The sequence below is a fragment of the Felis catus genome, chromosome D1, assembly GCF_018350175.1.
Source record: "Felis catus isolate Fca126 chromosome D1, F.catus_Fca126_mat1.0, whole genome shotgun sequence".
Lineage (NCBI taxonomy): Eukaryota > Metazoa > Chordata > Mammalia > Carnivora > Felidae > Felis > Felis catus.
Window position 1 is genome coordinate 50,236,381 of NC_058377.1, and position 26,454 is coordinate 50,262,834.

At 34.9% G+C, this 26,454-nt stretch overlaps 1 long non-coding RNA gene across 1 annotated transcript in view; it reads left to right on the forward strand.

Annotated features, from left to right (window-relative positions):
- Positions 1-1,392: 1,392 nt before the first annotated feature.
- The window catches only part of LOC123380463, a 218,884-nt gene continuing 193,822 nt past the window's right edge, over positions 1,393-26,454 (forward strand). Inside the window, exon 1 of the long non-coding RNA XR_006586261.1 lies at positions 1,393-3,370. This is a non-coding gene — a long non-coding RNA (uncharacterized LOC123380463). The remainder of the gene's footprint in view (positions 3,371-26,454) is intronic.

Consider the following 26,454-nt stretch of genomic DNA (forward strand, 5'->3'; position numbering starts at 1 on the left):
AACTGGTTTATCTGATGTCTCATCTTGTTTCTAAATCTAACATCCTATGATTTTATTCCATGTAAAAGTACATGGTTAGTAAAATAGAATACAACATTATATGAACAAATTTCTGCCTTTCTTTCCCAACACAGCTATCTCATATTCTTTATCTCTGATGCATATGATTATGCAAAATCTTGAACAGTCTCTTCTTTAGGCTTTGATGCATACTCTACTTTGATATGATTATGTAGCTATATATTATTTATTATGCTTCTGTATGCTATTTCATGCTGAATGAAAAGTAGAGGCAAATAAAATGTCTGCTCAATTACACTGAAATAAGGGGCAAACAAAATAAGAAGATATGAATAGACAGCTCAAAAAGTTATTTCTGTGGTCAATTTTTGTATTCTCTTTGTGTTACTAGTTCATTTAGTAAATATTTTCAGGAAATTTTGTGTTATGGCACCTTGATAGAAGTGGGGGAGCATGTAATGATTTACATATTCCAGTTACTATTATAATGATTTAAGTTGTTAAGTGTCAAACACTTTATACTACTTTTCACACTTACTATACATTTAATATCTATCACAATGCAATGAGGTAGGTAGGGACAGCCTTAGGGGAGTATCTTGAACCTAATACACATCAACAAATTCAATAAATCTATGAGCTAGTCTTATTTTTATTGTTCTTTAAAACCTGAGATTCAAAGATACAATGATTTTAGTCTGGGATTTTTCATTTATGCAACATTGAGCAAGTTGGTTAAATTTTTTAGTCTTAACTCTCTCCTCTAGGTTAGATGAATGACCAATAAACTACTAGGTCTTCTCTGTCTATAACATTCTATGTTGTGGACCACACTTACTTCAAACAACATCCATTCATTTTTTTTTTTTTGAACATTTTGGTTTGTCCTGAATTTGCAAGTTGACCATATTACATGGCTAGATTCTGAAATTTAACTATCCTCAATTTTCTTACTATCAGTAGGTATTTTTGAAGACTAAATTAGTTGAAGATTGGAGCAGCCCCACTTATCTGAAGCAGCTCTTTGCATCTATATGGGATAACTTGGCTTGAAATCTGATAGATGTACCAGCACAGTACTTGGCACTTGGAAGGAAAAATTATTGGTGGTGATTTTAGTTCTCTAAAAAATTCTGAACTGCTGAAGGTTTTATATTTTTCTTTTATGCCTTGGATTGAGAAAGTGGCTAGAGAAGTAGTTTTGGACTTTGAACATAAAAATCCAATGTAGAAAGCGGACTGGACTGTAGGGATGTTCTCAATGTCCCTGAGATCTAGATCCTCAGAACCCGATGAGTGATTGGCCCTCTTTTTTTTTTTTTTTTTGATAGGATAGCAGTGGTTTTCTTGGATTTCAATAAAGATGGGAATTTGGTTTAGTTTATAAATTTCTCTGGTCTCTAAATATCTGTCCTGGGTTGACAGTTCTTATATATCAGTATAGTTCTTATATGTTAGCTGTGGACAAGCCTTTGTTTAACTGTAACTTTTATTTCAATTTCCCATTTACTTGTTTTTATCCACCACTGAAATTTAAGACCCATGATGGCAGTGATCATATCTCTCTGATGTGCTGCTTTATTCCTGTCATCTTCTTCAGTACCTGGTGATAGGAGCCTTTTTGTAGGCAATTATTGGGTCAGTATAACCAAGACTATACAATAACCTTAGCTAAGTTATCAAAGAGATTTCAGCATTGAAGGGAATGTTGATTTTTTTATGGATGGGGAGGTGGAGACTCAGAGTGATGACGATGCTCACCATGAAGAAAGATGTGTCCCTGTCTGTGTTGCCAAAGAAAAGAACACATTTTCTTTACAAATACCCAGAGCATATAAAATTGGATTACTGGATTTCAATTCCACATTTTTAAGGATTCATAAAAGGAAAACCAACCAGACACAGGGCTGAACCAGCAAAATATCAGGCGATTTTAAATGGTAGTTGAGAAAGTGTTTGGGGAGCATTACAGCAGAAGGAAAGGAGGTGGTGCTGGTTGAGGATTAGCTGAAGCAGCCAAGGGCATTTACAACGTGGTTTTGGCTGATGCAGCAAACACAGCTTGAACCAAAGTCAAGGACAGGGGAGGGAGGCAGGGGCTTAGAGAAATTGCTGTACAAACCTCCAGGCAGCTACCGACAGTGAGATCAAGACATGTTTTTACTGATAAGCAGGGCCAATGCAAAGGTCAGAACTTTGATCATGAGAAATTTTAATTACTCAGATATTGATCAGAACACCTAGGAACCAACTACAGAAGCGAAAGTTTGAGAACAGGGCTGGATTTCTTAGATTCACACTGGGGGTCTTGACTGCTCCTCCTAGCTGTGGCCAGTTGCTATTCTAAACACATCCTAGGAAAAAAGCCAACTATGATAATGGGCTAGACTTTGGGGAATGGCAGTGACCGCAATATTATTAGACTTTAAATGCTAAGTGGAAGAAACATTAAAGGAAGTTGATTTTGAAGGAACGTGTGGAAAGCCCTAAGGACCTTTGATGGAAATTTTATAATGTAAAGGGGAAGAAGAGAAGAATATTTAAAGGTGAATTGAAGTGCTTCTTCAAAATCAATAAAGAAAATTAAACCTCCTTAATGATCTCAGACCAATAATACAGTTTCAGAGCCAGGATCTGGCCCCATATATCAGGTGTCTCGCTGGCCTTTGGAAATTGCTTTTGTGACTTTACACATGTCTGGTTGAGTGAATGGGCTTTTATGTGGACCTTGGTTTTAGTGGGTAGTGTGGTATCAACAAAGATGCCCTAATTTATGTTCTCAAAATCTTTTACCTGGACTTTGAAATGTCCCCACAACTGTGCTCTCTTTCCCATGCCTTGCCTCCCTTCACATATATCTTCTGTAAAGACACTAGCTGTTTCTAAAAGACAGATTTGATAGTTTAATCCTTTGTTGAACTCTCATTGTCTTGTATGGGGAAAACAATTGTCTTAAATTAGGTGTTCACTTACTTTGATCTCATTGTTTGCTGCCTTGCCCTTATATGAATCCTGCACTCTAGCCATTCTTAAATCCATTTTATTTTGGAATAATCTTTTATAAAAAAAACTTTTTACTTTAGAATGATCTTAGATTTATAGAAAATCTGCAAAGATAGAATAGGGTTTACGTATACCTCCACCTGTTTTTTCCTATTCTTAGCATCTTGCATTACCATGGTAGATGTCAAAATTAAGAAACAAATATTGGTACATTACTAATAATTAAACCCTATGCCTAATGAGGATTTCACTATTTTCTACCCTAATGTTCTTTTTTATTCTGTTCCAGGTTCCTGTCTAGGATACCACATTGCATGTAATCATCATGTCTCCTTATTCTCCTCTGGTATGTAACAGTCGCTCAGATTTTCCTTGTTTTTGTTTTTTATGATCTTGAGAATTTTGAGGAATTAAGAGTCAGGCATTTGTAGAATGTCCGTCATTTGGGTTTTTTGATGTTTCTACTGTATAGTTATACTGGAGTTATGGATTTTTAAGAAGAATGCCATGGAAGTGAAATGCTCTTCTCATCACATTATATCAGGGGGAACATGCTATCAATATGACTATCACTGTGATATTAAGCTTGATCTCTTTGTTTGCCAGGTTTCTGCACTATAATGTTACAAGTTTTTCCTTTCTATATTCTTTGGAATTGACTCATTAAGTCAGCCTACATTTAGGGGTGACAGGAAGATTGAGCTCTGCCTCCTGGAGGTAACAATATCAACATATATTATTAGGTATTCCTCTGTAAGGGTAATTCATCTCTTTTAACACATTTTTCTTTCTTATCTACTTGTATAGTTATTTATTCATGTGTTTATATCAGGATGGTCTGAGGGATATTTATTTTATATTTTGAGTTACAATCCAGTACTACATTATTTATTTTGTTGCTCCCTGTGTTCTAGCTTTGGCCACTGTGAGCTTCAAATGGTTGGCTCAAATTTTTAATACCTGGATTAGTAAGGACTCTTTAGCTACAGCATTGAACTCAGCTTAGGCCTTATTAAGCCAAAAAGGGGAAGTTTATTAGAAGGACATAGGTGCATCTCCCAGAACCTTTGAGCTTGATTACAACTGGGCTTCACAGGACTGAAATGCATATTTGGAAGGTGGTCAGGATGTGTACTTCCATCTTCTGCTTTCCTGTCTGTGTCTAGTTCATTTTTTTCTCCTTCTATAACCTCAGGCCACATAGTGGGACACAGATGCTATTTCAGAGTTACTTATTTCTTGTGTTAAACTTACAGCCATATAGGGAGAGTGTTAGGACTTTCTTAAGATTCCCATCAAATTTATTTGGAAAAGAACTTATATTTGCCTAATTTAGTTTAACCGGTTCAGGAATTATGGCCAAGAGTATGATCTGGGTCATGGAGTACAAAGTTGGCTCTAGGAGTTCACACTTGTGTCAATATCATAGGTGGGGAAGATATTTGCCAGAGGAGAATGGGTTGTTTTGACAGACACTACTAAAGCATCCACTGTAACCTAATTTAGTTTAACCAGTTTAGGAATTATGGCCAAGAGTATGATCTGGGTCATGGAGTACAAAGTTGGCTCTAGGAGTTCACACTTGTGTCAATATCATAGGTGGGGAAGATATTTGCCAGAGGAGAATGGGTTGTTTTGACAGACACTACTAACGCATCCACTGTAACCACACGTGGCCTTTAGAATGCTGTTTCTTCTACCTTAAATACACCTTTCCCTTTGGTCTGTGCAGAAAGCTCCATATGAAGCAGGATTTTGAGGGATATCATCTCTGCCCAAGTGCTTCTCTTAGTTATACTCTCATCTGATCACCTATATTATTTTATTAATAATAAATACACCTATTATTCATCCTACAGTTATCTATTCACCAGATATTTTTTCTCAACATTCTAAGCCTCATGAAAAAGTTTTCTTGTGCAGTTTATCTTAACATCTCTAAGATATAATACAGTTTGTAACACATTATAGTTTCAGTAAGTGGATTTTGAATGAATAAATAAAAGTGTATTAGTAGGATATGTATTGAATTATGGCAGGGCTGAGGGCACTGAAATTAAAGTGCAAAACTAATGAATTTTTGTTAAAAACATTAATACTGGATGATAAAACCATTAAGAAGATAACTTTCTGTCTGCCACTCCCCACAAAGAAGCCCTAGAAAACACAATGCCTTAAAAGAAAACCACCACTCTTCAGTAATGAGAATAATTGGGGAGATTCAAAAGCAAGTAAGCTGAAAAAAAATTTAAGAGATAAGTGGAAGTGAAAGAAAAAAAAACAGTATTAATTTTCAGGGCCTAATTCAATCAGCAAGAAAGGATTTCTCAAATGTATTTGTGGGAGACAGACGGTAAGGAGAAAATTGGTTTGCTGAAAAATGAGAATGGGGAATTAGAGACATAGGCTAAGCAAAGGGAAATGTGTTCAACAGCTGCATTTTGCTTTAGTCTTTGCAAATCTAAGGGGAGATAAGGAATTGCTTGGAAGAGAAACCATAGCTCTGTTTTAAAGTAGACAAGCCAAAGCTGAGGATGGGTACATGAGTAAGAAGAGGAAGGCGGTTCAAACTCTACCAACTCTGTCTAGGCTCATGAATTCATGTTGGAGGCCCTCATCTCATACTTGGTCTTGTTTGGTTTCTAAGTTTGCAGTCACATACCAATAATCCAGTGCAGTTTTAGGAACCCCACTTGGAATTCTCAACCTACTATTATTTTACCTGGACAAAAATGTGGCACTGGAAAGAGTACAGATTGATGAGTCAGAGGGAGGGACTGGAATTCTGGCCTTTTATTGGAGATAAGAATTTTGATTACAGTAGCATGTCTTTTTAAATTAAAATTTTGACAGAAGTACTTAGTTAACAAAATCATATGTGGGAAAATGAGCAATAGGTTAAGAAAGAATTAAGGAGAATACCTATACTTAAGGAAGAGAAAAAGGCAGAGGAGATCCATAAAAAGACACTAACAAAGAATAGTCTAGAAGGTAAGAAGAGAAAAAGGAATGTCACAAAGAAAGGAGAGTCTTCCAAGTAAAAAAAAAGTGGTTAGTGAATCAAATACTGCAAAGATTAAGCAAGTTTGGGTTTTTAAAAAGTCCCTTGCAGAAGAACAGACTGGGTATTACTAGAGGAGAGGTGGGTGGGGGAATGGGCTGAGTGGTTGATGGGCATTAAGGGGAACACTTGTCGGGATGAGCACTGGGTGTTATAGTTAAGTGATGAACCACTAGGTTCTACTTCTGAAAACAATGCTACACTGTATGTTAACTAACTTGAATTAAAACACAGAACTTGCCACCAAAAAAAAAAAAAAGTTCTTTGAATTAAATATTAGCATATCCATTCCATTTATAGAATATTATTTTGTTTTTTTTAATTTCGTTTTTAATTTTTTTAAGGTTTATTCATTTTTGAGAGACCAAGTGCGAGCAGGGGAGGGGCAGAGAAAGGGAGAAACAGAATCCAGAATCCGAATCAGGCTCCAGGCTCTGAGCTTTCAGCACAGACCCTGACATGAGCCTCTAACTCACAAGCTGTGAGATCATGACCTGAGCCAAAGTCGGATGCTTAACTGACTGAGCCACCAGGCACCCCTATAGAATATTATTTTAGATTGTCTTTCCAAGAGATACATGGCTTTCCTTTGATTTTCATTATTTTAATTTTTATTGAAATAGCCTACATTTTCTGAGGTCCAAACAACAATATTTTGGGGATGCAGTTGCCCAGATAACGTTACTTTTTTTTAATGTTTATCTTTTATTTTTGAAAGAGAGAGAGAGAGAGAGCATGTGTGCACGAGTGGGTGAGGGGCAGAGAGAGGGGGACAGAGGATCCAAAGTGGACTCTGTGCTGACAGCAGAGAGCCCAAGATGGAGCTCAAACTCACCTGAGCTGAAGTCAGATGCTTAACCAACTGAGCCACCTAGGCACCACAGATAGCATTTTCTTTTTAAGTAACATTATATTTTTAAATCTTTAACATAGTTTTGCTAATTTAATTTTTCTCAATTTACTACCAACCACTTCTTAAGGAGACAAGCTGGTGATTTATGATTCTCCTCCCAATCCCTGTTCCATAAAAACGTTATCAGTGGTGATTTTGTTCTTTGGGAGGATGACTTTTGAACTAGACGAGCAATTTGGATTTTGGATGGAGAAAGTTTTTTATTTAAACCTTGGTTCTGTCATTTCATATCTATAGGTTCTTGGACAAGTCATTGTATCTATCAGAGGCTTATTTTTCTTATTTGTACATCTAGAAAATGGGCCTAATAATATCTTTGTCATTGAATGGCTCTAAAGATGTATGTTAAAATGAATGTACAACCAAAGATATTGGTTTCTTTGTTGCAACATAAGCTTATATTTAATTATTTGTAGTTCAAATGAAATGACTTTTGGACAGATTATTTTTCTCTAGGTTAAAAGGTGATGTTCAGTCCATGGTTCAAGAAGAAGTCAGTGTCTTAGCATATTCTTACATTAGCCCAAAGCAGTCCCTGAACTGAACTATTTGTCTTGGGTAAATAGCAACTTAAGGTCATTTTCTCATTTTGTGCGGGGTCTCTACGGATTTCCAATTACACTTACACAGATATCTTAGACTCCCCCCAATTAAGCAATATCTTGTTCTATAGTTAGTCCTCGGAAAACATTGAACACCAGAAATTGAAATGTCTTTGAATTGTCATTTCTGCAGGGTTCCAGAGAAACAGTGGGATTATTCAGGCAAATAAATATGAGTTGACTTTCATTGCCTCAGGCTTTGCTTTCACCATCTGTCATTGACTGTCAGAGTTAACTTGTCCATCACCTTCAAGAAAAGGAAGGTCAAAAGATACCTGCTTCAGGCAGAGCCTTGATTATATTATTACATACCTGGACCTTTATCACTGGCTTCCTGACTCCATATTCACACCAGATACCAGAATGAATGTTGACTACAGTAAATGATGGATTTCTTCATTTATTTTACAATTCTTAATTTGGTGACCTGCTACCTGCAGGACTGTAAGTTCTTTTGTAACACTGTCTCCTATAGAAAACTCTCTCTGACCTAGTTGCCCAACTCTGCTCCTCTGCCTCCCAGAAAGTTTGGCTGAGTTCCTCTCAGTCTTCTGTGCATACCCTCTCACAGCACTTATTCATCTGATTGTACTTCATATATTTTCATGACTGTCCCCTCTGCTAGCTATGTCAGCCTTGAGGGAAGGTGTTATCTTTATAACCTATGTGTCTATTTCCCTGTGTTCAAAATACCTGTATTGGAGTTGTCATGCATTAAATATTAACCAAATGACTCAGGGAATGCATAGGGTCATTATTTGACTTCTGATCCTATGATATTTGATATTTCTATGATTGCACAATTTTCATTTTTAATGCAAACATCAACAGGAATCCTTCACTTCGTTCTATACTCTCTTGGTTCAACAGTAAACTTTGCTTTTTTTCCCCCCTTTTCAACAGATGTACTTTGGAAACACATATTAATTTTCACATTACTCTAAAATGATTTTAAGATACTTGTGTACTAGAATCATTAAGGTCTCTGCCTAGCTTCTAAAAGAATCTGTTTGGGAACAAGGCATTTGAAGGTTGAAGATTCAAATCAAATATTACCTTCTTCTGTAAATCTTTTCTTGACTTTCCAGGAAGTGTTAGACCATTAATGAACTTTATACATTCCCTCTTATAGAACTCAGCTTGTCATGGTTTAATTCATCTGTTTTTAAGGAAGACACAGATTGAGAGCTCCCGGAACAATATCTTTCTTATCTATATTTTATTCCTTATGCCTAGTTGAGTGTCATCGGCTAAGACTTTGCACGTATTATTCCCTCTGGAAAGAACACTGTATTCAAAGCACTGTAGCATTGCCACCTCCTGTCCTATCCCAGTACTGATACAAACATACACTTCACTGAGTAACCCCTAAGTATCCTTTCAATTTTACCTTTTTCATATTTTCAGAAATGTCTTATGACTGCCTCCACCCCTCATCCCACATTGTTGTATTTATCATATTGTATTTAAATTTTCACTTCATTTTTCACACTAGCCTATGAGCTCTTTAAGGTCAAGAACTGTGTCTTGTTCTCCTCTGTGACCCCAATGCCTAGTTTAAGCCTATGCGTAATGTATAGTGAATAAAAATATTTTAAAAATAAACATACCACTGTGCCATTTCTGGACATGTATCTAGTCATTATTGCCAGAGAGTGAATCCTTCCAACCAATTTTGCCTACTGGTGTTCATCTCATATCTATACCTAAACTTAATTATGTGAGTTAATTGCTATGGAGATTTTTAGAGAGACTTTATAGCTATTGTCTTGGGTTAGGGCTCAGTGAGTAATAATTTGAACATAATAGTTACGTGTTACATTACTACTATAGATTGGGTTTCGGGAGAAAGTTTATTAATCCCAGAATTTTCTATGGCACAAGAATGGCTTTGTAGAGTTGTCTTTCCCTGAGGGGATAAATAAGCTTACAGAAATTTAGTTCCAGAAAGTTTAGGTAAAAAAGGTACAGTTGTAAAATGCCACACAGACTGTGTCCACTGTTTCAATGATTTTGTGTGTGTGTGTGTGTGTGTGTGTGTGTGTGTGTGTGTGTGTGACAGGCTGAATGAGGGCCTCCTGAGAAGTACGAAATGTTACCTGTGTTATGAGTAGAGGCTTTTAAATAACAGTGATAAGGGTTTCTTATTTTCTATTGATCACTTGTTTCCTTATAATCAAGCTCTCCATCAACCCAAACAAGGTGTCATTATACTCAGTTCCCTATTGATTATTGTTGTTTTGATGAGATCCTTAGGGAAAATATTAGGTAGTGGTTCTTCAAAATTGAGAACCTAATTAGCAATGTTGATTTAATACAGTTGTGAGTGAATACAATTTTTAGAGCTACCTCCTCCATGGCACATTTTTTATGCCAGTCTACCTGAGCTCTCCCTTTTATCTCTCTCACTTTATTACTCCCTTATACCTGTCTTTTTTGAGTTTTTACCAAATGTAAGCCTTTTTTCAAAAATTCAAACACTATCTGCAAAAACTTAATGAATTATGAAAGTAAACAAATAATTTCACCACAGTCCAAGAAATTTTGATGGAGATCTGTACAAAATATTGAGAAAGAAAAAATAATTCAGTCCATCTGAGAAGGAGAAAAATGGACAACATCCTCCCACCAAAAAACTCATATACAAATAAACAATAACAAAAACAAAGATTCTTAGTAGAAATTATCAAATAGTAGTTCACTAAGGTTGAAGAAATAGGGTATCTTAAGAAAGAATCACAGTTCTCTACAGGTGATCATATAGTCTTTTAAGGGAAATAGAGATTTGTGTTGTCTAATATGGTGGCTAGTAACCACATGTGGCTATTTGAATTTAAATGAGTTAATATTAAATAAAATAAAAAATTTGCTTTCTCAGTTACACAAAGTACATTACAAATGCTCAATAGCCACACAATGCTATCATTTTGGACAATATAGATATAGAATTGTTCTAACCCCACAAGAAATTCTGTCATTACCAGTGGTCTAAATTTTAATAATTGTGCCAAGGGTAGAGGGCATATTTTGGAGAAATGGCTTATAATTCATATTTCTTTGTGAGAGGAGAAGCTAAGATACATTATAGTAATTAAATTAACAGCTGTCATTGATTAAATACCTAGTGTGGTTTCACATTGATACATATTTCATATTTGATACAAATGTTAGTATATCCACTTATGAAAGTAGACAATGAAGTTCCGAGAAGGTAAGTACCTTTAAGAGGTCACTTAGCTAGTGAATGGGTGGAAGGAGAAGACCGGGCCAAAAGAGAAGGGTATTTAAGAAGTTTGGATTGTGTATGTTAGACAGTGGGGAACAAATGAGTGGTCTAAGCAAGGAGGTGATATCATGGGAGTTGCACTTGAAGAAAAGTATCCTTGTGGTGGTGGATTGGTGGATGGTATGTCTTTGGTCAGGGGCTTAGTTTTCATCAGCTGTCTGAGATTAGACCTCAGAATATTTAGAGTTCATTGAGTTCTCTGTAAAACCCAGCTTGGGAGTATCTTCCTTTTTTAGGTTATATCAAGAGAAAAGCTAAAGTATGGGCATATCAGGAAAATGTCAAAGGTTATCACACAAGCATGAGTAGTTTTTAGGGTACAGGAAACTCATGCCTTAGAAAATGTAGTCATCCAAGACATTTATGGCTTGTAAAATTATTCATATACATGTATATGTTTATAATTATGCTCATACTCCCAAACACATACCCACTCACCTCTTCATGTATATATTGTATCATAACAACTACTGTTAAAAGCAGAGGCTTTATTTTGACATGTAAATTCAGTGATATTTTAGTATTCTTAGCTTTATCTTTTTATTAATTCATTGAACAAATATTAATAAAGGCCTACTGTGTTAGGTAACAGAGATGAAATGACAGTTTAGTTTATATTCTAGTAGAAGATACAGAAAAGAAATCATGCAATTGCAATACTTGATAAGTGCTACAATGGCAATTTGTTCCCTTGCTGAAGCATAAACCTGAATGCTGGGCTGTGAATTACTAAGATAGTGAATGATGTTAGTCTATCACATCTCAATGCAGCTGAGTTGTTCTCTCCTTTTCCTTATATACTTATAAATTCTCCTAAGGTTGTAAAAATGTTTTATTTATGAAATATTGCTGACAAGGGAGAGATAAAACCTTAGTAAATGTTGAAAACTGTGGTTGAAATTTGAAGTTATGCCAAGGAACTCATTACACTCAACATAAATATAATTTGAGGTAAAGGAGAGAGCCTGAAAAATAATCTGCAGGTATCCCTCGCTTTTTGAAATTTCATGTTACATCACTTTGCTTTTATGAAAGACTTACATCAGTATCAGTTTTTGCTAACAAAGGAATCTAAATAGGATTTTCACTTTTATGAAAAAAGACGGAAAGCAAAACTAGCGTTTCGTGTTAGTTTTGCAGCTGGTTGTTACACAGTCAGCACACACTCTGAACACTGAGAAAGGCACCACCAAGCTCCTTCCCTGGGAACTACAGTCAGCATCTCAGCCTCAATCTGTCCTAGCTTTGAGCTGTCTGTGAACCCCCGTGTTTTATCTCTGTTTACTATGTGCATCCTTTAGCAAGGTGTGTCCTAAGGTATCAGAAAAACCTAAGAGAGGTTATTCTGGGGGTCTAGGAATTTTCAAAAAAATTTTTCCATATGAATTACTAGTAATTGCTTCTTCACTTTATGCCATTTTGGCTTACAAAATGTTTCACTTGGAACACTCTACTTTGAGATAGCAGAGAAAAGCCATATTTATAAATTTACTAATTTACAAAGATTGTAGGGTGTAGGTATGTAGAACTCTCAAGATAATGTCAAGGAGCTACTTCAATAAAGGCAAATGAAAAGTCACTCTTTTTAGTCTTCTAAATACAGGTCATACAAGAGATTACAGTGGAAATACCATGATGATGATGATGGATTTTACTCTTGAGGATGTCTAGATACTACTGGCTTAAATATACTATATGAGAATTTCTTCTCTGGGTCTTGCCAACTATTTGGACATTTTACCCAAATAAATGGGTATAGGTCCCTTCTGATATTAGTCATTGAGTTTTGGAGGATTTTGATACAAAGCAATAATACATTGAAATACTTTTTTTTTTAGTACAAATACAGAATCCTGCTTCGATTCTGCTATTCACATATTATGCAGGATTCTGGTAAAACCAGTACATACTTTTACATCGACCCTCCATAGATAATAAGTATTAACTCTGGAAAAAAAATATTTTATAAAAGGAAAAAAAAACTTGTGAAAGAATTGTAGAGCAACCAAAAGCAGAGGCATACTAGAAGAGTGCCCACCCTTGGCAGAAGGGGACAGCACTAGGTGAATTTCACATTTTTGTGGCTTTTAGCTTGAAAGCTTGCCTCATTCTGTTCCATGTGGGACAGTGAAAACCTATAGTCTTATTGGTGTCAAAACCAGAGGGCAGACCTTTGTAGCAACGTGGATGGAACCGGAGAGTGTGATGCTAAGTGAAATAAGCCATTCAGAAAAAGACAGATACCATGTGGTTTCACTCTTATGTGGATCCTGAGAAACTTAACAGAAACCCATGGGGGAGGGGAAGGAAAAAAAAAAGAGGTTAGAGTGGGAGAGAGCCAAAGCATGGGAGACTCTTAAAAACTGAGAACAAACTGAGGGTTGATGGGGGGTGGGAGGGAGAGGAGGGTGGGTGATGGGTATTGAAGAGGGCACCTTTTGGGATGAGCACTGGGTGTTGTATGGAAACCAATTTGATAATAAATTTCATATATCGAAAAAAAAATTAAATAATAAATAAATAAATAAATAAATAAATGTAAAAAAAACCCCTAAGAGTAATAATTGGATTGGAGGCTGATTATAAGATTATGCTGTTAGTTTTGACATTTTATATTCACTTCAGGCCTCCTATATTATGTTTTATTATCTGTGTTACAGAATATAAATAAATGTGTTTCATTATTTGCTTGGAAAAAAAAACAAAAAACAAAAAACAAACCCAGAGGGCAGAGTTCAGGGCAACCATAGCTAATAGAAAGTGAGGGGGATCCTGGAAAGGAGATAACCAGAGAGAGGTGACCACAATTTGGTGTTTAAACTACACAAATCTCTGGCTGACCCTTGAATCATATCTGTGTACAGCAGACTCTGAGAATCCTCGTTAAGGCTAAAATAAGAAAAATTGCCTACAAAAAAGTAGGCAGAATTTGCAGTTGAGTTCAGCCAAGTTAATTGGTTCTAAAACATACACAAACACACAAACATAGACACACACCCAATAACACCCTTCAGAAAATAGAACTGGAGCATACTATTATTATTCATAATTCATATTATTCATAATTATGAAATCACCTGACATATTAAAACATAGAAAATATTATTTATTCTGCAGAGGAAAAAAAAATAACCAATCAATGCTCCAAGATGACCTAGATACCGTAATTAGTAGACAAGGATTTCAAACCAGCTGTTAAAGATTGAATTGCATTCCCTTGAGAAAGATATATTGAAGTCGTCATACACAGAACCTCAAAATGTGACTTATTTGGAAATAGGGTCTTTTTAGAAATAATCAAGTTAAAATGATATCGTTAGTGTGGGCCCTAATCTAATCTAACTGATGTCTTACAAAAAGGGGAAATTTGAACAGACAGGCATACAAAGGGAAAACACCATGTGAACATGAAGGCAGAGACTGGGGTGATTCATCTATAAGCCAAAAAAAAAAATGCCTAAGATGACAGCAAAGCACCAGAAACCAGGAGACAGACACAGAGCAGATTCTTCCCTGTAGCCCTTAGAAGGAACTAATCCTCTTGACACCTTGAACTGTGAGACAATACATTTTTGTTGTTTAAGCCACCCAGTTTGTGGCACTTTATTACAGCAGCCCTTGCAATCAAATACACCTGCTATTATAACTATACTCAGAGATGTAAAAGAAAATATTGAATGAGAAGATAGGAAATTTAAGCAGAGAAACAAAAACTATCATAAAAGAATCAAAGAGAACTGAAACATATAGTATCTGAAGCAAAATGCAATCCCTGGATGGGATTAATAAGAATGGAGATGGCAAAAATTCAGTGAATTTAAAACTGTAATAATAAAAAGTATGTAATATGAAGAACAGACCAAACAGTTGAAAACAAATGAATAAAGCATTAGGCCCAGGTAGGACATGTCTCAGCTCTAACTTAGATGTAAAGAGGAATTCTAGAAAGAGAGGATAGAATGAGATAAACAATACCTGAAGAAAGAACAGCTAATAATTCAGTATTTTTGATGAAGGGCACACAAGAAACACAGTGAATCTGTCATAGTAAATACAAAAATAAAATAACTGTAAAAACTAATAAAAATAAAATATAACGAACTTTTTGAAAACAAATTACAGAGGAAAAAAATTACATATTGTATACAGAGGAACAATGGATCAAATGATGACTGACTTCTCATCAGAATCAATGGGTCCCCTAAGATAGTGGGAAACTATCTTTAAATGACTGAGAGAAAGAAAATAATAAAAGTGATTCTAGAAAATATCATTGATAATATTCTTAAGAATGAAGCAAATAAATACAATTTCAGATAAAAGAAAACTAAGAGAATTTATTGCCATTAGTCTAGCACCAAAGGTGATGTCAGAAGAGTTTCTTCAGACTGAAGGAAAATTATGGTAGTTGGAAACACGTCTTTTTAAGAAGAGTTTGAGGATACTGGAAATGGTAAATATACAAATAAATATGAAAGACTTTAATTTCTTGATATATAATTGCATAAAATTGACAACATTGTATTGTTGACTTATAAAATATGTAACACATACAAACTTTATAACAGAAAAGACAAAGAGGTTGTAAATTTAACTTTATGTTAGTTTTCTACATTTGATGTAAAATGATACAAAATTAACTCTATGTGGAGTGTAAAAAGTTAAGTATGTATAATATAATCTCCACAACAACCATTATAAGATAATACAAAGAAGTATAGCCAAAGGCAATAGATACATTAAAATAAAAAAAAATCATTAAATGCAAAGTAAAGTAGCACTTGTGAAAGTATCATAATACATAGAGAAGTTGAATCACTATGTTATATGAAACCAAGTTACTTGAAACCAAGTAACATTGTATGTCAACTATACTCAAAAAAAAAAACAACAACTAAAAAATAAGGTAGGAAGGTAGTAGCAATGGAACAACAGCAACACAACAAAGAAAACAGATTAAAAAATAGAAAACCATGCATAAATCAAACCGTATCAAAATACACTGGGCAGTAATGAACTAAGAACTCCAGTAGAGATTGTCAATGGATAAAAAAGCAAGACCTAATTATATGCTACCCACAAGAAATACATTTTAAACACAAAGATGCAATAGGTTAATTAAAAGAAAAAAGATATACTTTGAAAATAATAAGCTTAAGAAGGCTGAAGTGGCTGTGTTATCTCATATAATAGGCTCTTGAAATAACATATCGTACCAGAGGCCAAGGGAGATATAATGATAAAAGAGAAAATTCTTATCAGGAAGATATAACAATTGTAAAAGTGTATGTACCTTACAAAACAATTTTGGCATTCATGAGGCAAAAATTTACAGAACTAAAAGGAAAAATAAACAGTTTCACAATCCTTGCTGGAGATTTTGACATCCTTTCTTCAGCAGTTGATAGAATAATTGTATCAAAATAATCAGTTGTCCACAGCAAAATGAACCCATGACAGGCCACAAAAATGTCTCGATACATTTAAGAATATTGAAAACATATATGTTACCATCAATAAAAAAAAGATGGTTTTTTGAGTGTTGAGTTTGACAAGTTCCTTATAGATTTTGGATACTAACCCTTTATCTATTATGTAATTTACAAATATCTTCTCCCACTCCGTCAGTGACCTTTTAATTTTGTTGATTGTTTCCTTCACTGTGCAGCTTTTTATCTTGATGAAGTCCCAATAGTTCATTTTTGCTTTTATTTCCCTTGCCTCCAGAGACTTGTCTAATAAGAAGTTCCTGCAGCTGAGGTCAGAGGTTGTTGCCTGTTTTCACCTGTAGGATTTTGATGGTTTCCTGTCTCAGATTTAGGGCTTTAATCCGTTTTGCATTTAATTTTGTGTGTGGTGTAAGATAGTGGTCCAGTTTCATTCTTTTGCATGTCACTGTCTGGTTTTTCCAGAACCATTTGCTGAAAAGACTGTCTTTTTTCCATTGGATATTCTTTCCTGCTTTGTTGAAGATTAGTTGGCCATATATCTGTGGGTCCATTTCTGGATTCTCTATTCTGTTCCATAGATCTGTTTTTGTGCCAGTACCACACTGTCTTGATTATTATAGCTTTGTAATACAGCTTAAAGTCTGGAATTGTGATGACTCCAGCTTTGGTTTATTTCCTTAACATTACTTTGGCCATTCAGGTTTTTTCTGGTTCCACACAAATTTTAGGATTGTTTGTTCTAGTTCTGTGAAGAATGCTGGTGTTATTTTGATATGGATTGCATTGAATGTGTAGATTGCTTAGTAAAGACATTGTAATAATATTTTTCCAATCCATAAGCATGGAATATTTTTCCATTTCCTTGTGTCTTCTTCCATTTCTTTCATAAGCTTTCTATAGTTTTTAAAGAAGATGTATGTATGACATACATACACACATATATATACACATACAATGGAATACTACTTGGAAGAATGAAAGAATGAAATATTGCCATTTGCAACAATGTGGTTGGAACTAGGGTGTGTTATGCTAAGCGAAAAAAGGCAGATAAGGACAAATATTGTATGATTTCACTTATATGTGGAATTTAAGAAACAAAACAGATAAACAGGGGAAGGGAAGGAAAAATAAGATAAAAACAGAGAAGGAGGTGAACTATAAGAAACTCTTAAATACAGAGAACAAACAATTGCTGGAAGGGAGGTGGGTGGAGGGATTGGCTAAATGGGTGATGAGCATTAAGGAGGGCACTTGTTGGGATGAACACTGGGTATTATATGTAAGTGATGAATCATTGAGTTCTTACTCCTGAAACCAATACTGCACTGTATGTTAACTAACTTGAATTTGAATAAATTAATTAAAAAATAGAATTTCTAAATCACTGTATTGTACACCTGAAACTACTATAACACTGTATGTTAATTATACTTCAATTAAAAATTAAAATTAAAAATTAAAAAAATAAGAACAAGATGGTTAGAAAACACCCAAATATTGGCAGATTAATGCTTTTGTAAATCATGAATTAAAGAAGAAATCACAAGACAAATTATCAAATAGTTTGAACTGAATAGTAATGAAAATACAATGTATCAAGTTCTATAGTATGTAGCTAATTGGGCTTTAGAAGGCATTTTAGGTCTTAAATGCTTATATTAGAAATTTGGAGAGAAATCCATTGTTTTAGATGCTTCTTTGACGTAAAAAAATATCTGTAATAAATGATTTAAAGTTTAACTTTAAGAAGCTAGAAAAAAAGGGCAAAGTAAACTCAAAATAGGTAGCAAGAAGGAAATAATAAAGAACAGAAACACATGAAACCTAAAACAAACAATAGATGAAATTAACAAAGTTGAATCTTCTGCATTAGCCTTCCCTTGTTAGAATTTAATAATACAATCTTGCTGGCATCTGAGTCTGGGAAGAGAAGTTTTCCAGGCTCCTGAAATCTGTGAACAAGGGAGAGTATAGAGGGCATAACTGGTCTTGAGGACAAGCAGATACAAGTATCAAGAGAGCAGCCATTTCAGTCACAAACTCTAGTCTGGTAAAAACTCCAGCAGCACATGGACTCTGTTTTGAAATTATAATTTCTTCAACCTTTAGTGCAGTATTAGGCAATACAGACCACTGACTACTTAATGAATGGGTGGGTAGATGATAATAAGTAGGATTGTTGCCCTCAAGGTCTCCCCTTGCATATGCTATCCTGGGTGAGAGGAACAAGACAAATGTCATGGTCCTGGGAAACGTGTGTGTGTGTGTGTGTGTGTGTGTGTGTGTGTGTGTGTGTGTATATTGTTAACTGATGGTGAGTTTCAAACTTGGATCTTCTTTCTTCATGTTCTTTGCCTTAATAGTGGTTTATATAATTTAACAGAAGATGTGACATTTCTATTATTACCAAGAAATGTTAAGTGGAAAGATATTCTGGGAAATAGGCTCTTCATAGGTAATCAAAATTACATGAACCCAAGATGTCCAAGTCACTAATTATAAAAAAGAATATAATTTGATTCAAATATATTACTTTGTAATTGGAAAATACAGACTGTGGTAAGTTTGAGACAGTAAAATCTTCCTACCTTTTTTAGGTGCTGTATCCATGGAACAGTCATTTGTAACAAATTTCATTTGACTTTTTCATTTTCCAGAAAGCCACTTACCACAAAGTAATAGGTTTTCATTTTTGTCAAGGAAATGTTTCATTTGTGATAGAATATATGTTATGTTGTATAAGTTGGGGACATTCAGGGAAAGCAAAGTGACATGTGATTTCAGACTTGAAAAAATATTGGTAAGAATACAACATAAGATTTATATTCTTAACAAATCTTTACATGCACAATATAGCTAATTATAAGTACAGTGTTATACAGTGGATCTCTAGAACTTACTCATCTTACATAACTGAGGCCTCCTCCTGTCCTTTGCTTAGCAACTCCCCATTACTCCTATATCCCCATGACATTGGTCTTGGCAATAATTTCATTGGATATGGCAAAAAAAGCAAAAAATTAGACAAGTTGATTACTTCAAACTAAGAAGCTTCTGCACAACAAAGAACAGAGTGAAAAGGTAGCCTATGGAATGGGAGAAAATACTTGGAATCCACATACCAGATCAGGGGTTAATTTCCAAAAGATCTAAATAAAAAACTAGTACATCTTATGAGCAAAGAAACCAAAATAAACAAGAAAACAAAAACACTAATAACCTCATTTAAAAATGTGTTAAGACTTGAATATACATTATCCAAAGGAGACATACAAATAGTGAACAGATATATGCAAAGATGCTCAATGTCACTGTTCATCAGGGAAATGCAAATCAAAACCTCATACATGTCAGGATGGCTATTATAAAAAAAACAAAAACAAAAAATCCCAAAGTATACAACAGTGTTGGTGAGGATTTTGGGAAATTGGGACTCTCTTATAATGTTAGGAAAGCAAAATGGTCTAGTCATGATGGAAAATAGTGAAGAGGTTCCTCAAAAAATTAAAAATAGAACTACCATATTATTTGGGCTTTGTTAAACTAAAATTTTTATTTTGAGATACTTATAGATTTATACACAGTTGATGAAATAGTATAGACAGTTCTTACATACCCTTTACTCAGTTTGTCCCAATGGTAACAACTTGGCAAAACTATATCACAACCAGTACATTGCCATTGATACAGTCAAGAGACAGTATTTTTTTTTTACCACCACAAGGATTCCTCATGCTGTTGCTTTATTTTTAATGTTTATTTATTTTTGAGAGAGAAAGAGTGAGTGTGAACAGGGGAGGGGCAGAGAGAGAGGAAGAGAGAGAATCCCAAGCAGGTGCTGTCAGCACACAGCCCAACATGGGGCTCTATCTCATGAATCCTGAGATCACGACCTGAGCCAAAAACAAGAGTGAGACACTTAACTGACTGAACCACCCAGGTGCCCCTCATGCTGTTGTTTTATAGCCACACTTATTTCTCTCCAGTTCCTCATACTTTTATGTGCTGACAACTGCCGTTCATCATTCCTATAATTTTGTCTTATCAAGAATTATAGAATAATGCAATATGTGATCTTTTGGGATTGATGTTTTCACTCAGCATAATTCACTGGAAATTCTCCCAGGTTGTGCATATCAATAGTTCATTATATTTTATTGCTGAATAGTATTCCATTGTATGAATATACTACTGTTTGTTTAACATTCACCCAGTGGAAGGATATCTGAGTTGTTTCCAGTTTTTAGCAACTGTGAATAAAGATATAACAAACATTTATATACAGGTTCTTGTGTGAAGTTTTTTTTTTTTTGTATTGAAGAGTAGTTGATGAACAGTGTTACATTAGTGTCAGGTGTATAACAATAGTGATTTGACAACTCCATATCTTATGCTATGCTCACCACAAGTATAGCTAGTGAACATAATTCTTGATTCCATTGGGATGAATACCCAAGAATGTAATTTCTGAGTTACATGGTAGTTGCATAATTGGTTTCTAAGAAAATAGTTAGCTGGGACAGCTGGGCGAATCCGTCAGTTACACATCTGACTCTTAGTTTTGTCTCGGGTCATGATTTCATGGTTTGTGAGTTTGAGCCTTGCATTGGGCTCTGCACTGAGCATGCAGAGCCTTCTTGGGACCTTCTCTCTCTCCATCTCTCTCTGCCCCTTCTCTCTCTCTCTCTCTCTCTCTCTCTCTCTCTCTCTCTCTCTTTCTCTCTCATAATAAATAAATAAAAAAGGAAAAAAAAAAGGAAAATGGTAAACTTTAAAAGAGTGGCTTTGCCATTTCAAATTCTCAAAAGCAGTGTTTCAGTAATCCGGTTTCTCTGCTTCCTCACCAGTGTTTGTTGCAATTATTTTTTTCTTTTAGCTCTTCTGATAGAGGTATCTCATTGTGGTTTTAATTTGCATTTCCCTACTGGCTAATCATGTTGCATATTTTTCATAAGCTTATTTACCATGTGTGTTCTCTTTTTTGCAGTGTCTACGTAGGTCTTTTGCCCAATTTCTAATCTTTTTTTTAACTGTTGAGTTTTGAGTGTTCTTGACATACTTTAGATCCTACTCCTTTTTGAACATGTGGTTTGCAAATATTTTTCTCCCAGTCTGTAACTTGTTTGATAAGCTTTTAAGAGAATCTTTCACAGAGCAGAAGTTTTTAATTTTCATGATGTACAATTTATTGTTTCCTTTTATAGATTGTGCTTTTGGTATGAAGTCTAAGAATTCTTTGCCTGGAACTTAGCAATAGATTCTGAAAATATTTTGTTACTATTTTGTATAAAAGTCTTTTGTTTTTACATTTTTCATTTACGTTCATGGTCCATTTTGAGTCAATTTTTGGATAAAGCTTGAGATTTATACAAGTGCCTATTTTATCTTCCCATAAGCAGAACTTCATTTTCAGGCTTTTGAGAGCATATAAAAAGAGGGAAGGAAGATGAGAGGGCTTACTTAGGAAACATACCATCATGTGAAAAACACGGGACCTGGATTTTGAAGGGAACAATCTATGATGACTTTAAGTTCAATGGTTAAAGTAAAATTCATATAAAATTCCTTGCTTTGCTTTCTTTACAGGGTAGTTTTGAGGATAAAATAATATAAGTGATGAAAGAGGGTTATAAGTTGCAAAGTCAATGTAAATTCGAATTATTTTTCGATTGGGAGCAGCATATCACAAGAAAGAAAGCTGGAATAGGGTTAAGAGTATAGACTGTATTGAGATTATAGTTTGCATTGCATACTTGCTCAACTCTCCATATTGCAGAAGTCTGTGTTCCTCATTCTACCTAATATCTGGCTCTGAATACCTGGAAACAAGTTAGTAAAGTAGTTTTTGGAAATTTTTTATGTCTTGATCTGGCAATTTCCTCAATAATTTCCTTCTTGTGCATCATCAAAGGAAAGCTAAATGTTAGCTTCATTGTCCAATACCTGGAAAAAAGAGACAAAGTGTAATTCCTATACCTTAGGTTCCTGTGGTAGGCAAAATAATGCCTCTCCCCCTAAGATACCTATGTCCTGTTCTTTGAAACCCATAATGTATTATATTACACGGCAAGAGGGTTGAAGTTTGCTGATCAGATGAATTTAAGATAAAGTGATTGTTCAGGGGTGATCAGTGTCATTGTGAGCATCTTTTAAAGTTGAAGGAACCAGAAGAGGAGGTTGGATTCAGAGAGGGATTTGAAGATGTTAAATTGCTTGATGAGTGAAGGAGTCACAAGCTAAGGAATGCACGCAGCCTCTAAAAGCTATAAAGGGCAATGAAATGGATTCTCCCCTTCAGCATTAAGAAAGAATTCAGCTTTCCCAGCACCTTGATTTTAGCCCAATTTTGAACTTCTTACCTTGGAATTATAAGATAATAAATGTGTATTGTTTTATGTAACTGTTGTACATAGGAAACCAACTAAGTGCTTTATTATTTCAGTAAATCAAATTGATACAATATTTTTTGTTTCCATGAACTCCTAGAGCACTTTATCTATGTTTCTCTCTACCTTTCATCCCTTCTTTAATGCTGGATCTCCAGCACCTGGTAGAATTCATAGCACATAGTAGGTGCTCAAAAATATGCTGATTGAATGCACAGATACATGAACATCTTCTTGTCTTAATTAAATTCAAAATATCTTTTCTATATATCTATTATGTGGCAACCACTGTAGTTTTGGAGGTGCTGGGGGGCCAGAGCACTGAATAAGGCACAGCACATTCTAGTAAGGGAAGTGGGTACCAATAACTCTATAATGCAGAGTGGTGAGAAATATGACTGGAGCTTTGAAAAAATGTGTTGGGTAAATAGAATAGCTGATGATACTTTTTGCTGTCCAGAAGAAGAGAGTTGTACAAAGCTTCTAAGTAGAAGGGACATTTGAAATGAGTCCTGAAGGGTAATTATGTGGCTTTCAGGAAGCAGCAGGGGCTTGTTAGGTAGAAGCAATATGATTTGCAAAGGCACAAAGATGTGAAACTGCAAGGCATCTTCAGGAAAGGGTTGGTTGTTCAATGTGGGTGTATGGAGGAGAGGGACACCATTATGAAAGAGTTTTGTCAATAAGCTGGAATGCCATTCTGCATAATTTGTATTTTATTCTGAAGGCCGTATAGAGGGAGCAATTGCAACATGAAAAGTGATGTGGCCAGATCATCATTTTGGAAATTTCACACTGACCACCATGTGGAGGATGAATTGGATGGAGGACAAGAAGCAGTTAGGAGGCTGTCACAGCAGTCAGGAATGAGTGTGATGAAGGCTGAACTAGAGCAGTTGCAAGAGTGAGATAGTTTTTGCAAGTCCTTTTAGCAGTAAATGTGAGAGCTAAATTGACAGCTGATTGGTTTGGGAGTAGGGTGGTGAGGGAAATGGAGATATCAAATATGTTATGAGTTGGGGTAGCTGGGCAGATAATAGAATTGTGATCTGTGATACACATAGGAGAAAGAGCAGTTTGAAGGATCAGTAAAAATTAATGTTGGCGATATTGAGGTGGGCAGCAAGACATGCAGGTAAAATAAAGAATAGGCAGCTGGATTTTTGAAAAGATATTAAATCTAGGAAGATCGATATGAAGATCTCAGATGTTACTATATTATTGTCTTCTGAGCCAATGGTCGTATGTAGAGAGTGAATAGCCTTTGTAATTAGATAGACTTGAACTTAGATCCCACACCTACCAGTTGATGAACATAGGCAAATCACACCCTCTTTCTTATCTATGGAATAATTATCACAATTCTTCAAAGAATTTCTGAAATTAAAGTATGTAATGTGCATAAAACACCTAAAGCATATTACATACTCAGAAATACTGTTTACTTCCTTTTCTAACCCCCTACCTCTTTTATTTAATGTTCAATTGGATAATTGATTATTTAAAATATTTCAAGTTAAAAAATTCATATTCACAAGAAATACTTTAAAAAGCCAATTGTAAAGGTTAAAAGTTAAAGTTGTATTTTCCCCAGTCTTACTTCCTATAGGTTAAAATTGTCAATGTTTTAGGGTAAAAGTTTGCAGATATTTACTATCTATCTATCTATAAAATAGATACTTGGATTAGTAAAATGATATCATATTAACAGGTTGTTCATCAGTTTGCTTTTGTCAGTTAACAATATATGTATGATAAAGTTCATGTGTACATATGCCCCATTCTTTTTTCATTGTTGGATGTGTTTTACTGTATAAGCTTACTGTCATTATTTTTAACACTTCCTCTACTGATAGACATTTACATTGTTTCTGATTACAATGTTGCGATGTGTAGTATTAAACATATATTTCTTTATACATCTATGAAAGTATTTTTGTAGAATATTTTGGTACTTGTAGCTATATAAAAGTAGAGCTACTTGTTCATGGGGTATGCATATAATTTATTTTGATAGAGACGGGTCGGTCACATTTCAGGATGGTGATATGAATGCTCATTCCTCAATTGTGTAAAATGATTCCCAGTTTTCCTTTTTCTTGCCAACAGTTTTATTTAAAACTTGGCCAAAATGCAAAGCAAAAATATTGTTCAAATGAAATTTTAATTCACACATTTAAGGTATCAATGAGATTGGGCCTATTTTTCTGTTTACTGGAATTTGAATTTTTTTTAAATCTATGAGTTGTTCGTTCTGATTCTTGGTCTGTAATTCAATGGTTTCTTGTCTATTACTTTCTAAATATAAGGGGAAGAGACAGAATGTGTAAGTGTTTCTTTACGAGAGTAGCTTAGAATCGTGCTGTGTGTAAACAAGGGGCCTACTTCATGACATACTATATCAGGACCCTGAAGAACACAATTAATAGTGACATGAGTGACGGTCATTTGCTGTTGCACAGAAAATAAAAAACTTAAGTAAATAATATGCACTTGATTATGCTCCTTCTTCACAAAATATTAAGACAAGAGGAAGAGAAATATTATTGAGCAATTACTTAGTGCCATACTTATTATACCCTTTATCGCATTAATCTTTTCAGTAGTCTCATTATTCATAGCACTTTCTAGATAAATCATCAAAGGTATAAGAGGTTAATCAACTTTCTTAAATTGACACATTTTTAACGGTAGCTTTGAGCTTAAGTTCTAGGCACTGCCAAAGTTCATATTCTTTCCACCATGACATAGTGCCTCCTACTTCTTAAGTAGATAAATTCTAACAATTCTAAGCAGCAATCTCCCTCTACACATATAATATCATGGAACCTGCTTAAAGGGCAGTTTGATATTTGGCAACATAAAGGCAGCAGGTGGCAGTGAGTCTGCATGTAAGCAGTGCTGTTGGAGCTCAAAAGAGGAGAAGGATTTCAGCAATAATGGGTCTCTAGCTGGGCCTCAGAAAAAGGGCAAGAACTGGATATATGAAAAGGGGAGGCAAGGACCTCTTGAGAGGAGTATTGGTTTAGGAAAATACGAGGTGGATCTTATATGATCATGGTTCCAGATAGGGACAATGATGCTTTGCAGCTGGTCTAACCAAAGAAAGTCATGGATGGAAAGGTCATTGTTTTGTGGTTTTTCCTCAGGCTTAGGAAATCTGTGTGTTTGATATGTTGTGGTAGCCTTTACCTAGTCCTCAGTAGGTTTCCAGATGGTAATATTAAATATTACAAGTAGAGGTGCCATTACAAATACAACAAATAACTTTTCATGTATTATCCAAAAGGATGAAGAAATAAAAAGATTTGCCCGACTGCTTGTAAATGTCGTGTACTTACCTGGAGGACAAAATTAAATATTTGGCAGAAAATCTGACAGAAAAAAAAAGAAATTACTCAAAAGTAAATTGAGGACAATAAAACCAAGGTTGCTTCCTGTAGTCATTAGAAGTGTGTATAGAGAAAAGGCTATTTCACAGAGATAAGGAAATGGCATTAGTGTTTTCTGATACAGAGTCATCAAAATCTATTTAGTTTTTATGGCCAGATAAGTTTCTGACCTTACAGGAGACTCCAAAGACAGATAAGTGGATAGATAAAACACCCCAATGGAATGTAATTAAGATTATAATGAACATTGGTTTTGGGTTATCTGGATGAATTTTCAGTCTCCTGCAGTTTGTGTAACATTGAGAGATTTCACTTTAGTCAGGTTTGTGCATTTGGC